The sequence below is a fragment of the Ambystoma mexicanum genome, chromosome 2q, assembly GCF_040938575.1.
Source record: "Ambystoma mexicanum isolate Mex_15411 chromosome 2q, UKY_AmexF1_1, whole genome shotgun sequence".
Lineage (NCBI taxonomy): Eukaryota > Metazoa > Chordata > Amphibia > Caudata > Ambystomatidae > Ambystoma > Ambystoma mexicanum.
The window spans coordinates 637,659,395-637,677,172 of NC_090924.1; the positions used below are offsets into that span (position 1 = coordinate 637,659,395).

A 17,778-nucleotide genomic window follows, 5' to 3' on the forward strand; every position below is an offset into this window, starting at 1 on the left:
CTGTAAGAAAAGGGAAAACCATAATTCCAGGGTTAAAGATTAGCAAAATAACCCAGAATGACCATGACTGTTCATCGGCAACGTACTGGAAAATGACACTGCAATACCCTCTCGTTCATATGTTTAGGCTACTCCCAGTTAGAGGACACAAGGGGCACTGGATTCACAGTTCAAAACTTTGTTCTTTAAACCTTTAACTGCTAGCCGCTCCACCATTATCATTCAATTGTAATGTACCTTCCTAATAAAAGCTTACCAAAACAATAGTAATTGAATCTGTAATATGGGATACGCCGACTTCTTTCAGTAGTAATTGTAACACTGCGTTTTCATGTGATTTGAGAATAACTGGTTCCAACATAGTTTCAAACTAAACCATGATGGATGGACTGCTTTGAAACAATCGGAACCAGTGGCAATTGCTCTGGGTATCTTTTCTGCAAATATTACTATGAAGTCTAATTAAATCTGAAAAGGAATTCATAACATGATTAAAAACATGAACTTGAGAGTCTATTCCATTAGGTAAAACATTGAAACAGTGTACAGTAGTTGAGATAGACGTGTGCATATCACCAGCTCCCCATTACATCTATGCGCTACTTTGGGCCCAATTTATCTCGTAATACACACTGGGCACATCCTTCTGAGGCGCGGTTTAACATTTCACCACTAGGTGGCGTTTTGCAATTCAACGGGGGGTTGGGATGGGTGGGGGGTTAACTCATGTGTGCAGTGGTCCTGGCCACAAGCACTCTGTGAGGAAAGTGAAATGTAGGCCTCCTTTCAGGAACATAATGAATCTATCACTCAAAAGAGGAATAGTACCATCCACCTTCAAATCAGCATACATCAAACCACTGATAAAAAAGGAATCAGAAAGCTCCAAGCAACTACAAACCGATACCCTGCCCGGCAAAGATCCTGGGGAACCAAGTATACAAGATCCTACTTAAATACGTCCAAACAAACGGAATATTCGACCAGTTACAAGTTGGCTTCAGACCAATGAGAGGAACAGAATCAGCCCACCTATCAATATGGGATGACCTGAAAATAAACGCAGATGGCGACGCCCAATCAGCTCTCATACTACTGGACATATCAGCGACATTTCACACAACCATCCACGCAACACTAATAAAAAGATTGAATTGATGGAATGTGGCATACAGGAATCCGCACGAAAGTGGCTTAGCTCATGCCTAACAAACCGAACCGAAAGAATCTACCTACTTACTACCGTTCACCTGAAACACCCAAAAAATATCCTGCGGAGTCCCTCAGTGATCCCAGCCTCTATCCTCTGCTTTTCAACATCTACATGTGCCCATTGATGAAAATCATTCCAACCCACAGACTTACCACCTACAACTACACAGACGACACACAACTGATTATGAAAACAAACAAAAACCAGGAACAAAATAACTGACTCAACAACTTTCTCACAGACATCTACAATTGGATGACAATGAACAACCTTAAACTGAACCCGGAAAAAATTGAAATAATACGCTCACCGCAGGATTCGACAGAGGGAACCCACAAATGGACTGGCCGCCTGGGAATGCAACCACAGACTACCAATGTTGTAAATAACCTAGAATACTAATGGACAATGGACTATCCCTGGAACTGCAAGTCACAGCGCAATCACCAACAAATGTTTCTTCCTCCTAAAACTACTCGGAGGATTAGAGGATTACTCTTCTACCTCTCCTTCCCTCACAGAACCCTCCCAATCATATCCCGGATAATCACAAGAATTGACTAAGCAAACAGCCTCTACCTAGGAATGCCGAAGAGACTCACCAATAAACTCCAAAGGGTGCAAAATACAGCTGCCAGGATCCTATTAAGACTAAACAGAAGAAACTAAATCACTCCAGCTCTGAAGAGCATACACTGGTTACCAGTTAAAAAAAATAATCAAATTCAAAGCACTCTGCATTGCCCACAAGGCTTTGCACACACGAGGAGCTAAATTCCTCCAATACAGGTTAGCCAGTACTGCTCAGGATGGGACCCAAGATCCAGCAACGCCCTGCAAATAGAGGCAAAACATTACGAAAAAAGGAAATTTGGCGGAACAGCGGTTATAATTGCTAACCTCTGGAACATCATGCCCAAAGAAATTAGAACCACAGAAGACCACATCCCTTTCAGGAAATGACTCAAGCCCTGGTTATTCAACAGACAATGACAGCCGCAAAGGGACACCAGCAGCGATAACATTACAGATAAACTAGAGAGGAGGCTGATGAACCACAACAAAGAACCTGGGTAGATACCATCAGGCGGCAACCAAAGTGTCACATCAGAAGCTCCTACAGAATTATTAAACCACTTGCCCTTCCTGCTCCTCCGACATAACCAACACCATTACTCCAGAATTTGAGCTAACCACACTACACATAAACCAAGAATCAATTCTATGTTCACTTCCACTATCTCTGAGATGCTGGAAGCACAGATATAGAGTCAACCATCCCACAGTCCATATCATTGCCAACAACCCAAGTACACACCAAGACACCATATAGTCTTACAGCTACAGCCACACACGACTCTGGATCCATTATGGACACTAAACAGTGTGCACAACCAGAACCCACCCAACACAACACACTAGCACATGCCGAGGCACTGAGTCTTACCCATACGGTTACAATGCATGAGACCTCCCATACCAACTCCCAGATGCAAAAAAACACTCGGACGCCAGTTCCTCCTGGTTCTGAACCTATACTCTCATCCTATCCTCACTAGCTTCACCGCCCCCATTTCTTCCAGAGCCACACAAGTGCCTAGAGACTGCCCCTGGGTGGTAGCGGTGCACATTATAAATCAACATAACATAGCATAGGCCTTCAGACGTGCATCATTCACTAAAACAGGAGTAGATGTAGGGTTGAGTGCATATCCGATTCTTGGCATGTGCAATGAGAGACCGAGGACCTAGTGTGCACCTCATCAACTGGGAGAATGCATCATCAACTTGCTGACTACTAAACCAGCTGGGTGCCAGGCGTCCATCCATACCACTATTTTTATTTTAAATGCACCCATTAACAGTCAATTTTACAACTAGTTATTTATTATTTGTTTGTTTTAATATATCCTCTGCTTTTACTCCATTATTTTTAATAAGTCAGGCCCTGCTGTTTTCAGTAGTAATTAGTGTGTTTATTAAGTTTAAGTACAGACTCTTGCAAATGCTGCTCTGGTTTTACCATCAGAGGACTACATGCTCCAGGATGCATAGCACAAACTGGCATGGAATACACACAAAACACTCAAAACAGGCATCCTGACCTTGCTTGCTCCACTTCTCGATGAGCGCCCCTTTCCCAGACCAGCTTTTTTTTTTAAATCACTTTTTAGCCGAATTGGACCTCCCCTAATGCAACCACTTAACACATCACAGTGTGCTGAGTAACCAGTGCCACAGTACAGTTCTCAGACCACCTGGGGCTACTAGGGACTATCTGGGAGATTTGTCACTGCTGGGCGGGGAGAGGAGGGGGGCTGTTGAACATGTGTCCTCAAGATGCACTGATAAAAGAAGCAACCGTTGGCAAAGCGAATAGTTTTAGTGTTTCAAGTTATGTATTACATTGAACTTTTAGCATGGAGGGAAGGAATGAGTAATGACAGCACAGTGTGGAATAGATTGCAGCACAGAAAAATTAGGGGCAACACGGGGACGGGGGATGACATATGGAATAGAAATACCAGGTAGAAAAATAAAATCAAACAGATGAAAGCCAGGCCAGCAACAGCACACAGGAGCATTGTACAACATTTGAAGGAAGGACGTGATGGCAGCACAGGGGGAGAGCACAAGGAAGACCGGAATGACGGTGCAAGGAAGAGGAATGACAGACAAAATAGGGGGAGGAATGAAAGCACAATGGGGGAAGAAATGACAGTGCACAGCGAAAGAATGACAGCACAAGGGAGTGAAGGAATGACAGCACACATGGGTTGTGGGGTGCATTTACCGGCCCTAACAGAAATCCCTGTCACCTGAAAACTACATTAAACTTTGCCACCGAAAACGGCTGTGCTTTGTTCCCTAGAACATGTGGGGCAAGCATTTTGAACCCTGCATGGAAAACGCTCTGCATTTGCTGTCTTTCATCTGCTTAACCAGAAGTTAAGCACTGCATTGAAGATAGGCCCTGCGTTTGCTATATTTCATCTGTCATTTGCGTTTTCTGCTATTTTGACCGCATCACAAATAGTTATGCACTTCATTGAGGAATGGCCCAGCGTTTGCCATATTTCATCTGCATCACAAAAAAGTATGCACTGCTCAAAAGAACGGCCACGTCTGACTGTAATTCACAGGAGGGGCAAAGATTGCTTCAAAATGCAACGCGACACAGCTTTTGTTTTCCCTTTCATGTATACCACAGAGCTCAGAACACTGCAAATGGAAGAAAGGGCTTAGTTTTTCCTTTTCATTTCATGTCACATCAAAGGACCCTGGGCCGTACCCCTCTGTGTCCATGAACAACAGTGATTGAAAACCCACTCAAAAGGTCAAACTAGAAGAAAATCCCCTGACCTACAGAACTGTGTTCAAACATTAAATAAGAAATACGGCTGCACACGTGTGAAAGAATATAAAGAAACAAATGATGTTTAAAAGCCGATGTAACACAATGGCTTTTTGCTTGCACAGAAATGTAAGTGTGGGTGAGTGTTGGCTACACATGTACATTATGTTCTCCCCCCACAAGACTTCAATCACCTTGAGACACAGGATAACCAGTTTGGTCTCAAATGAAAGCCTGGCCTCCCACTGGAAGTCACACTTATAAGTGAACTATTCTGCAATGACAAATGAGGTGGCTGAGGGCGTGATAATTACCTGTTCTGCCAGACTGGAAGGCAGTACTAGCAGAGGAGACAAAGAAAGCCAGTGGGGCTAGTGCTTGACCAAGAGGTGCGAGTTCCTCCTGCACATTGCAACAGTGGAGGGAGGTGAAATGGTGACTGTGTTCAGAATTAGATGGCTGGGGTGCTTTTTTTGAATGACATTACTAATACACAACAGAAATGTATTGGTTGGACTAAAAAGGAATTCAGTAGAGCAAAGAAATGATTTTACTAATTCACCAGAAATTAGTGATTGAAGCTTGAGCTTAAAGAGAAAAGTCAAATAAGCAAGTGTGACAGGCAGACAGGGTGACCCACCGGGTAGAATGAGAAAAGTAATGGTCTATAATTTCACGCATCTGATTGTTGAACACCTTTCATGTGCCTTATCTGTCAGTGATGTTTTCTTAAAGCTCAGTGGGTTAATGCACTTGTTGATATGATACTCTTGCTGAGGATAGGCTCGAAATACAGCCTTGTAGTGTCAGCCTTTCACCCTCAACTTGGTAGAAAGTCTGCTGTGTGATATTATTGCTTCTTAAAATGCTATCATGGTAACATGCATAAAATAAAGACATTATCGCTAACCAACTATTTGCTGTATTTGTTCATCACAAATGTGCACTCTGTAGACATTGGTTTTTTTTGTGCTTGGGAAGACAGGAACATGATTCCTCAGAGATATTAATACAGGTTGGGAGTCAATCCTTCTAATCGCAGCAAGATCACATATACCTGTGGCAAAAGAAAGACCAGGCAAACACTCTGTGGTAGAAACGTTATAAAGCACACGTTTGATTAGGGCCATCAAACACAGGAGAACATGGTTTAGTGCAAACTATTTCTGCATAGTTGAGGAGCAGAGCACATACAATACCCCAGTGTTCCGTGTAAGATTAGGGGTGAGCAGCATGCATTCAGTGTACCCTAATAGGTGGACCTTTCCATTCGAGGGTGCTTTATTTGCCCGGCCTACAAACACTTACGGTCGATATGTATGACCTAGGTCCGACAGAGAAAGAAAGGCCTCTTGGACAATTTTAATGCTGCAATGCCTTTTCTTTAGGGGGACATAGACAGGAATATCACTAAGTCATCAGCACTCTTTTTTTGGGGGTGGAGACAGTGATCCAGCAGGACTACTGGACGTTGACTTTTACAGTCTTTCTAATTTTCAGGGGCTGCAAGTGATGGTTTACGATGTATTTAAACTGTCTCCTGAATTTAGAAGTAGCGGATATTGGTTTAATTACATATGTGGTTGTTATATTTCCATGATGGTTTTAAATTCATAGTGATGATTTTACAGTTTATGGAGGTATTGTGTACCAAATTTGACTTTTTAGTGTATTTATTCGGAATTTGATTGTGTCGTGTATGTTGACCTGTTAAGTACTCAGTTTGTCACGAAGGTCCCATCTGAGCTGAAAGCGAATAATACTGTTTAAATCAGAAGCACTCCAGGACATAGTATTTAAAGAAGAGATCCGTTCAGACATCAAGACTTATTTTGCCTGTAACAAAGCAGGCGTAACCACTGCCAGGGTGCGGTGGGAGGCCGTCAAGGTCTATATCTGTGGAATGTCCGATTTCTAGAGAAACAGGGGTCCTAAAAACCATAAAGAATTACCTTGAGCGCTCAGAGTCCAAAATTAAATCCTTGGAGCAAGATTACTCTGACCACCCAAATCCAAAGACCCTGGCATAGATACGCTCTGAATTAGAGATATTCGAAGCTCATTCTCTTAGAGAGGTGCAATACTTCTCGCGCCTGCAGGCAGCTAGGAAGTACGGGGAGGTAGAGAGACCTGGCCGAACCCTAGCCAGTCTTGCCAAATCTGAGAGAGGGCTCACTCAAGTGGATTGCATCAAGGATCCACAGGGACCCCCCCCCAATGGTTGGACCAGGACATCCTAAGAGTGGTGCCTGACTTCTATATCTCCCTATACGCCTCTGAGCAACACCAGGACGCACAGGCCATACAGTCTCTAATCGAAGGGATCCCCTCCCCTGTAGTACCTGAGCGCTCAAGCAGGCGTGGAACTGGAAGACCCCCCCCCTGTCGTTAGAGGTGGTGCTAGCAGTGATAACTAACCTACCAAAGGGAAAGGCCCTTCGGCCCGGATGGCCTCACATCCAAGAACCTGCTGCCCTACTCACTCCAAGCGAGGTGTGGGAGGAGTCGCTTCACGAGACCATTCTTCCTACATCCTTATGGGACGCCACCATTACTATCCTTCACAAGCCTGATAAGCCAATTGATGAATGTGGATCCTACAGGCCCCTATCATTGATGAATGTGGACACAAAAATATTTGCTAAAGCTCTCGCAAACAGGCTTCTCCCCCTAATGCCCCACATTTTACACAATGACCAGGGGGGCTTTACCCCCATGCAGGTCCACATTATTGAATATCCATTGTCTATTTGACGTCATGGCAAGAATACACACCTCGACGGAAGCAGTGGCAGTGACGCTTGATGCCCAGAAAGTGATTGAAAGGATGGCATGGGAATATCTGTGGGTGGTCCTCGGAAAAATGGGAATTGGCCCCGAAATGCTCTGCTAAATTAAACTCCTGTATACATGCCCCACAGCTAGTGTCTTAGTCAACTCTTGTAAATCATTACCCTTTGCGCCAAGCAGGGGCACACGACAGGGCTGCCCATTCTCTTCGATCCTCTTTGCCCTAGCCATTGAACTGATGGCCGATATGATTCGCACTCGCCATAGCCACCGGGGTATCCGCCTCATAACCCACCCCGAAATAGTGTTGCTATACGCGGATGATGTATTGTTATATGCAAGAGATCCTCAGGAAAATCTTGACACTATCTTTCGGAACGTGATCCACCTGGGAAGCTTCTCCGGGTTCACAGTTAATTACAGTAAATCTGAAATATTCCCACTCACTAACAATACTAAGCAACCAAAGGGTATATACCCTCTACGTTGGTCCCCCAACGGAATTAGGTACCTATGAGTGAAGATATCAGGGAGGAAACAATCCCTCTCGACTGATAACTATGAGGCAATGATGGCCCACTTGGAAAGTAAACTAACTCGGTGGCAAGCACTCTCCGTCACAATGGCTGGTAAATTATCTCTGGTGAAAAGGGTGCTATAGTACCAAAGCTCCTATACATATTTGCCAACGTCCTGATATGGCCGGGAAAACCATTCTTCTCCAAATTACACTCACTCTGTGCGCAATTCTTGTGGCAGGCTGGGGCAGTCCAGAAGAAGTGTGCAGACATGACCCTGCCATATGACAGGGGGGCTTTGCAGCCCCCAATCTTGAACTGTATTGGGTTGCAGTGCAAGCCCAATACGCCTCTTGCTGGTACAGGGAGAGCCAACAACTGCCACATGTCAAACTCGAGCGCCTAGCAACCGGCGATTTGGACCTCAGGACACTAATCATAAAGCACACATAAGGATGACTGCCCGTTTGATCCCCTCTCTGCCACTTTACGAGCCTGGCGCTACATCGTAGCAACACAGCCTGGGATATAGGCATATAATGAATGGCTCCCTATATGGAGATTCCCTGGTCTGGGCCCCACATGGGACACTGTCCTGGCTACACATTGGGAGGGACTAGGCTACCGTGCACTAGCTGATCTGCTCCCAGATAGAGAATTCACAACACCACAAACATGGAAGGAGGGACATACTGGCTCAAGTCTGTAATTATTACAGTATTACATGATGTGTGCAGCGGTGCAATGCATGTGGCCCTGTTTCCCAAAGGAACCCTTGGAAAAGGGGGAGGTGATGTACATAGCTAATTCTAGCAGCACCCGTAGAATAATGTCAACATTATATAGAATGCTCCTGAGCAGGCAACCTGACCCTGTATCTGGGGCGCGTAGTGGCAGGGCTGACAACCTAGGGGTGGAGATATCCAACATCCAATGGAAACGCATGTATGCACATACCAAACAGGTATCACTGAACTTTAGGTTTCGATGTATCCAATATAAATTGTTGAATAGGCTGTACTCCACCCCCCTAAAACTTAACAGAACACCTCTGCCCCGGATGCCGTTCTAGCTCAGCTGACCATCTACATATGCTCTGGTCAAGTGTCCAATTTGAATCCTTTTGGGACAATGTACTGCATACCCTCCCACCAGTAGTGAATATCCTTCTTGATCGCTCCTGTTTGGTATCTGGAACAACATTCCAAACAAAAGTTCACAATCGTTTGTAAATATGGGTTGTACGATTGCTAAAAGATGCTTGCTACAAAAACGGAAACATGCCTCTCCACCCAAAAACAAAGTGTTTATCCGCACTAACCTGGGCACAGGGATGTGAGGAACAGTACATCGGTTCATTGCCCCCAGTGTCCTGTCCCAGGAACATATGGACTGAGATTCAGACGTATGCGTTTTACCTTACCAAAGAATAAAAGCGACTGCATAATGGACACAAAAGCATGCCATTAACTGTAAATTTCCAATACGAAAACAAGTATATATGCTGGTTACCCCCTGGCCGAAAGCTGATATGTAACTATTCTACCCGTCTTATTGATTACTTTGTAAACTGTAAGTAACCCAATGTACTTCGAGTTGATTGCCAATAACTAAATGGATACAAAAAAATGAAGGTTTCTCGATCTGTCTGCCTAGTGTTCTGCACCCTTTCCAGATATTTGCAGATTTTATTGTGTCCATCTAGAGTTAATGAGCAGCAGCAAAAGCCGTTCCTGTGTATCAGGCATCGACTAGCAAATAACCTACGGGGTACAAGAGAGCTCATCTAAAACTATTTCCACTATACAAATGTTTCTTTACCTCCATTCCCAAACCATTAGAGTTAATGCAAATATACATGTTTGCGTGGCAACCATGAAAAGTAGCTCCTGATAGTTGTTGGTATCAGACTAACCAGACTCTTGAAGACAACAAGTAGGAGATACATATTTCCCAGCAATTTCCCCTGCACCATGCTTATGAGGTCCCTTTGAGTTGATAAAAGGAAGTTTAAACGCCAAGGTTTTCCCGTGGAACAACTGGTCAGCTGCGGACCACAGGTTTTGTATTTGGTAGTGTCCCACAGTCACCCAAAACAGTTCTACTTTCCACACATGTAGGTTGGTCTAAAGGCAGTACAAATGCAAACAGGGTTGGAAATGGAAACCGGGATGGATGTTTGACTGGGTAACAGTAATGCACGAGGTGTTGCTGAAATTCTCACATATGGAACCTTAAGCAGTGGACGCCATTACAATTGCAATTCTCTGAACCCACCATGCTAACGTTATCTTGTAACTTTAGAAATGCACATTGTTTTATACAACAATATATAAATGGCTGAATGCCTTTCCAAATAGCAAAGTTATATCAGAGTCCAAAACAATTACTTCAGGATGTTATTGTGTATGATCTTGTATAAGGGTAGGACTGTACCCAAGTCCATCATAAGGGATTTTGGAGCCTGAGGCACAGATCTATTTGGGGCCCCAAAGCAACCAAAGAAATAAGGTGATTCATAATTTCAGGTTGCCTCTTCGACCCCTTTTGCGATCATGAACCAAAGCAGCATTCAATAGTTTTGGGTGAGCCCTTGAAGCCCACTGACCCCCTTTATCCGTGTTATAATCAGAATTATAAAAAAGTGGAATTTCAAGGATAACAGCATGAAAGGGGTACTTGTGTTCTAGCATAGGTAGAGGGCACATTTTAAAACTAGCAGCCACAAGGGGAAGGCATACAGGCTGTAGTATAGACACATCAGTAGCTATCCGAAAAAGCAGATATACCCCAGCATAGAGAGAGAACTCAGGTTAGCAGCCCCACAAAATGTACAAATGCTCAAGCATTGCTATAGAAGCCTGTTTCAAAGCAGCATGGAAGATACACATACCCTTGCATAGCTAGTAGTGGCGGATTCGAAGCTACCAGGAAGGCATATGTATCCGTACACAAACAGATTAAGAGAGGGTCATGGTTTTCAAGTGGTGTTGCCCTTTGTGAGCAAGGAAACAAATGGCTTTAGCGGTGACATATCAATAGTCACTATTATTATATGTGAAGCAACACTATAGCCAGTTAACCCTTCAGTGAGGCTTTTTAAAGCGCGTACACCTTGAGACCTCTTAGGGGGGTGATCAATTTTACCTCTTTAGGGGCACGTTATTGACAGGCTGTGAACAATGACATTAAATGAGTTACCCTGTATCACACACTTTGCATAAGAGTTGAATCTGGGATTCCAGTGCAGTCAGCAATATCTGCAATTTAAAGCGTTGAAGGCACTCAAGACACAAACCTGGATGGTTATTTCTGATGTGCAGCAGAACTTTTGAAATTGTCCAAAAGAGAGAAATGTATTTTGTGTCATGCAGTCTTCAAAAAAAGGTAACCAGAGGCCTGTGCGTTTTGTAGTCGCTTCCGTCTACAACCCATATCTCTCAAATTGCCCAAATAAAAAGAAAGGGCAAGCATTGGGCTAAACAATACACCAAAATAAAAGTACACACCTTCTCACTAAAGAGAGAAAAGTATCAGACAGTGAGATATGATGATTTGTCCAGGATCACTGTATCTTCAGGTGAAAGAGGCAGGGTATGAGCCTCAACACTTTGGTTCCACAGTCAAATTTGGTTACCTAATCACCCTTACCGACTCAGACTTTATGCTCTACATTGGTGATGGGTGACAGTTTTTACAGTCCACATCTGAAGGACTGAGCTCTAGTGTTAGATTTTATCTGGCGCTTGTCTGCTTGTTTTGTAGCACAGTAGGTATTACCATCTCACCAAAGTACATATAAACTCAATCTCATCAAGCACAGAGAGCAAAGACTGAGTCAGCACAGCCAGAATTTGGTAATATGATCGGGCATATGAACACATCTCTGGAATTAGTTCTTAAAACAATGAGCTAACTTCTAAACTATAGTGGTACTCAATCTTATTGATATGCATTTCAACTTTGGTTATTGCACAAGACATCAATGTATTCCTTACAGAAAAGTCAAAACACACACGACTTGTGCTACAGTAAAAACACAAACTGTATGTGCTACAGTGAACACAAAATACATTCCAATATTAATTGATCAGATCGGAACATGCTCGTCAACAACAGCCAGGTAGCAGCCTCAGGCTGTCGTCAGCAAACTATTCAGTAGCATGACCCGTGTTAATTATGTTTTATAAAAAAAATGAGCACTGACATTTTAAAATAGGACTGCCCTGTAGGGGCCCCCTCTCAAGATAGGGGCCAGAGGCATGTGCCGCTTTTCCCCTCCCATAAACAGGTCTCTAGTACACACTATAGTTTGTCATAGGATTACTGGCATGACCATGAAACTCATCAGTCACTCAGGGACTCTAGTTCAAATAGGCCATAACTGTCAATATCACCTTAGTGAAAACAAATAGTTCAGAGTGAAGTTTAAAGAGGAGAAACGTTCATCTCCGTTTCTTTCTTTGCTTCTGTCTGTTTTTCCTCTCCACCGCCTTGCTATTCCGGTGTTATCATGCAAGAAAAAAAAAAAAGAAAAAAAGGTGCTCTTTTGGAGGGGGTGTTGAAAGTAGTTGGAAGGAGAGATCAGGGTGGGGTTGTCCAGCCTTTAAATCTAGGAAAGGTGGGAAGATGGGGGCTCTGGTTGTGTTCCCTGGATAATAGACAATGGATCCATTGAGAGGTATGGTGTTAGTTCTGGGGGAGGGGCAGAACGAGCAAGCAAGAGTGAGGGCGAGAGAACGAGGGCGGGACAGAGAGAGAGGGCGGGGCAGAGACAAAGAGGGCGGGGCAGAGACAAAGAGGGCGGGGCAGAGACAAAGAGGGCGGGGCAGAGACAGAGGGCGCGACAGAGAAAAAGAGGGCGCGACAGAGAAAAAGAGGGCGCGACAGAGAAAAAGAGGGCGCGACAGAGAAAAAGAGGGCGCGACAGAGAAAGAGAAGTTGATGGGAAAGGAGCGGCAGACATCCTTTTTGGAACTTCATGTTACCGGAACAACAGCAAGTAATGGTAAACCCCAAATGGCTACATTTCTAACTTAATACTTACAATATGCTGCTCTGTCCAAGTCTCATTTCCTCGTTCTCCTCCCCTACTCCCTAGTTACTCTACTTGTCACTCAAAGATGCATCCTGCCAGTTACATAATCTTCCCCCGCACTGCCCTTTGTAGTGAAGAATGTGTCACGACAATACTAGCAGAAGACCAATGGAATGCAGTGATGTTACTACTGTAAGGGTGCAGAAGGACTGACACAAAGGTGGCATGTTTGGAGCTATAGACTTTTATTAATAAATAAAGCAAGAGAAACCCTCTGTTTCCCTATTCCTAAGAGGGGGTTTCCTGACTCAACTAAAGATCTAAGGTGGCAGTCAGGATGTCTGTTAAAGTAAAGGTGTACACCGTCCTGTGTCAAGAAAACCCTACTTCTGGCCCTTACACTATAAAGTAAGGAATAAAGCAGGATTGTTCTGATCCCAGGAGCATGCCTCCCTTCTACTGAGTTATGTTCAAAGTTCCAGCCAATGGTTCCTTGGTGTGCCAGGAGAAGGCCTGGCTTTCAGTCTCTACCTGGGGGAATGATTCCGTTCCCAAGGTCAAAAAGCTTCAAACAACAGTTACTTCATACGCCAGGAGAATGCCTCCCTTCTCCTTAGGTTTGATCTTAGTCTCAAATTAGCCCGGGGGAATGCCACTTTCTCAGGACCTTCCTCTCGTTCCTGGTTACCCAGAGAAGGACTCCCTTCTCCTGGTAGTTATAAACAATCTCTTACAACCAGGGGCAATGACTCCCTTCCCCTTGTCTTCTCCTCATTAGGTTTCACACTTAGAACACCCAACTCTGAGTGTTATGAGGGCCCGCAACCATGGCTTTTCTCTTCAGCTTTCGTTTGGGCCACTGCCAAGTACGGCCACGAGGAAGATGACTCGTATCACTCTCTTGGTTTGCGTCCCCGACCTTTGCTTCTCTTCTTCTCTTGTTTGGCCCTATTGGTCCACTTCCCTGCCAAGTACTACCACGAGGAAGATAGTCCTGCTCATAATGTCTGTACAGGGATTTTGTCTCCTGCACCTTCCAGCCCCTACCAGTCCCCACGCCACTCCAGTTACATTATGTGTTCCTTGGATGCGCGGCCGGTTCGTCCTGGGGTACTTTTCCTACCCAGTGTGCTTCATGGGCTCTCCCCCCGCCAACCCTTGGAGCGACAGTATGGACACTGCATCTTGTGCTTGTGTCACCATCTGCCAACCTCCCGTTACCGCCTGGAAGCTGTTGGAGTCCCGGTGTCCTCCTGACTCCGGGAGTGGACTGCTCTGGGCTCTGTCCTGGCCCTCTCTGCATCTCCTTCATGCTTCCCGGGCTTCACAGTCTATCACCCTGGTTGGCCATGTCTCCTCGATAGGCAGTAGTCCTTCGGTTCTTATGGTGTCAGCGGAACCACGCCTCTGCGAAGTCTATACCGCGGCAGTTCCTTCTTGGTATTGCTGTTCATTGTTCCTGTAGCCCACCTCGTACCAGTGCCCGGATTAACTATGTTCCTGATGTTGTTCTTCATCTCAGTCCTTTCCAGGATCTTGAGGTAGTCTACTTTACAACAGTACATAGGTTTAGTATCTGCAAAGAGGTTGGGAGGAGAGGCTAAAGTGTGTGGGGGTGAGATGGTTTTATAAGGTCTATACACTAGATGATTGTCCTTTTACCTACAGGGGTTGGGGGGTTTAGGGGAATCCTGCATCATACTACCTCCAAAGGGACTATCGGGTAGTGGCCTCACCTCCCTGGCGTCATGAGAAGGAGTTGACATCTAGTGATTCATCACACTACTCAAATCATGATGAATGAGAAATCGAACTTCTGCCCACCAGCAGCTGCCTGGCATAATATTCTGCGATGCTGGGGGACAGAGAAAACTCCCTGTATTTCAAAATGGAAACTGGATGTAGACATTTGCATGACCCTGGAGAAAAGGGGTATACAGGCGCTGGTATGTCTGCAAAAAAAGAATAAAATGTGGTGCAGATGGGCAGATCTGGAGTGACTGGGCAGGATGACCTAGACACGAACGGGTATTGCAAGCACGGGTGTATCCGAGATTGGTTAAAATGGTGATCCTTCCACAAATCACCACATGCAAAGGTACCCATGTCCCTACTAGTTGTACGTCCTTTGTTCTGACACTGTTCACCATGGGCTAACGTTCATGGTATGGTCCCCATGGGTGGGATATAATGTTGTATTAATAACATTTATTTTAAAAGATATTGTTGTATGGTCATGTCCGGACATAGTGGTCCGACCTTAATATTCCGCTGAATACTTGCATTCTGTATCTGTCACTTGCATGATACAAAAATCAAATGTTCGACGCAAGTTACATGAGAGGGTGCTGACAGAGCCAGAAATGTTCTATAAGCTACCCTAGAAGTAGACCCTTGCAAACATTGCTGTCTAACAGTAAGTCTGTCAGGTGCTTTAGGCTAGTGGTTTCTCTTGCACCAAGTGCAGATATCCAACTCTCCACAGAGCCTTGCTTTGGGGAGAGCACTATTCTCTGCAGCAAAACCTGCATTAGCCCTGGGTGGGCATTAAGACAGCCTTTGGGGTGGAGGTTGGACACTGACATTCAGGGTATAAGGACATTCTTGACAGTTGGTCCCCCTAGCTAGCTATGACAGTTTATGCCCATACATTTACATTTGGAAGCTATTACCTTTAATAGCAGCTCTTGCTATCCGTGACACCTGGCACCCATTTCGTTTAAGGATCTAGGTCACCATGTCAATTGGCACCCTAAAAGTTTAATGGGATCTGGGTTACCATGACAAGTGGCTTACAGTCCTAATCTAGAACATATAGGGCCTCATTACGACCCAGGCGTTAAGGGTTGACGCCTTCGTTAAACCTTAACGCCTATTCTGATTTTAACGGCTGCTTTTAGCAGCCGTTAAAATCCATGGCGCTAACCTGCCATGATGCTAATTACGCCACCGTAATTTACGGTGGCGTAATTAGCGCCTTCCCCACTCCCATTATGCCCTATGGGGCAAAAATGGGAATGGGGAAGGGAAAATGGGAAATGGGGATTTACCGCCCCACTCACCTTGGAATGGGGCGGTAAATCCGCCATCCACCATGGTGTAAACGTAGTTTACACCATGGTGGTAAAGTTGGCGCAATTAGCGCCTGGGTTGTAATGACCCCCATAATAACATACATATTTTGTTGTTAACTCTCCCTACTTAGTCACTGAAGGAGTTCTACTAAGGTTTTCAAGCTCGGCAATAAAAGAGAAATGCATCCAGTAAAGAGATACTAGAATGGCTAACCCACTACAACAAATTGATAGTCCAATACCTGCTGAATGCCGTCTAGCATAAATACATGGCTGATGAAGGGAAGGGTTATACATCATAACACTAATTTTATGGTGGTGCAACAAAGAGGACAGCCTATGCAGACACTATTCATATCCATTAAAATATCTGCTGCAAAAGTAGAGGCTTTGTTTTAAACCCTTTGCATGAGGAAAGATGGAGACCGAATAGCATATGCACCTGACAGGTATTCTAAATTAGGCTTAGAACACATAGCCAGTTAAAAGTGGTTTGGGAAAAGCAATATATCCCGAAATGCTGCTAAACAAGAGCCCTTCACATCAGAAGGATTGTACTAGAACACAGTCATATTTCACCCAAGCACAAAGCATACCGATTCTTATAATAGAGAACAGTAGATAATTTTTAGGAGACACTTTAACACAGTCAGAACACATAGTATGGGAGCAGCAGCTCTAAAAGCTGCACCAGCACCAGGTTGTGCTTCAACTGGTGGAAGAAGGGGGGGGGGGGGGGATTTCATTCCATGCAATCAAAGCACTGATCGGTTCAGACCCAACAAAGCAAGAGCAGATACCCTGGTGGCACACCACTAAATTGAGTCATCTTTAGGCAACATTTTCTCAGGTCATTCAGCAATAAAAACAGACAATTATCCAAGATACTGCCAGCAGAATGCAGTCCACCATCAGAAAACAGCCATAGCAGGATTTCAGTTTTTAGTTGAGTATATTTGAAGCTGAAAGAGTGACAGCCAGTAGCCTTATTCTGTCAAGCAAGAAGGGAGGGGCGCCCCCGTCAGCCTGGGGCGGGAAGCATACCAGGGTGAAAGCCAGAGCCAGAGGGGGAAGTTTGCAGTTGTGAGGCCTGGATTCCTGTTTCTTCTTTATGTGCCCATCTGATTGAAAATGGTACCACTTAATCATCCCCATACCCCTATTACAAACCGCTGGCCAGTTTCTCTCCATTTGTTCTAGGGAGCTACAGATAAAAGCAGCCCTAGTGGTGGACCTAATAGAAAACAGCCTACAAGAGCTTCCAGATGGGTATCAGCCAGCAGCACAACAACAGGAAACCCCTGTATGACACTGGAGAAGAGACCAAACCCATCATCGGTGCGTTGGTGCAGTACTGCCATCCACTCCTTACAGCAGCCATGCTCACATGCAACAAAGCCGCAGAACAGCGCTTTGACACAGGCTGGAATCTGCTTGATATGATGGGTTATTTATAACGCGCTTAATACCCAGAGGTTTCTAAGCGCAGACTCAGGGATCGAACCTGTGGTGCTCCGTGTCGTCTTGCTTCCAAGGCGAGCACGTTGCCTGTGAGCGATCCTCCTGAGACTTCAGACAGAACTACTGCTTAGCTGTAACAGAGTTGCAGCACCACTCTGTAACAAAGACTGCAATACCAAGGACTTGAAACCTGACACAAACTGGAATTTTGTCTATAGTTGACCACCATTTACAAGCCGTGGCGGACCTGCACAGGAAAAAAGGGAGGGCTTAGACCAGCTTATATGTGTGTTTGATGTTGTAATACCTCACAGGCGGGGAAGGTAGTG

The 17,778-nt window shown here is 44.8% G+C and overlaps 1 protein-coding gene across 3 annotated transcripts in view; it reads right to left on the reverse strand.

Moving 5' to 3' along the window:
- Nucleotides 1–17,778, reverse strand: part of CLEC16A (C-type lectin domain containing 16A) — a 1,932,649-nt gene that overhangs the window by 1,510,648 nt on the left and 404,223 nt on the right. The window lies entirely within an intron of this gene.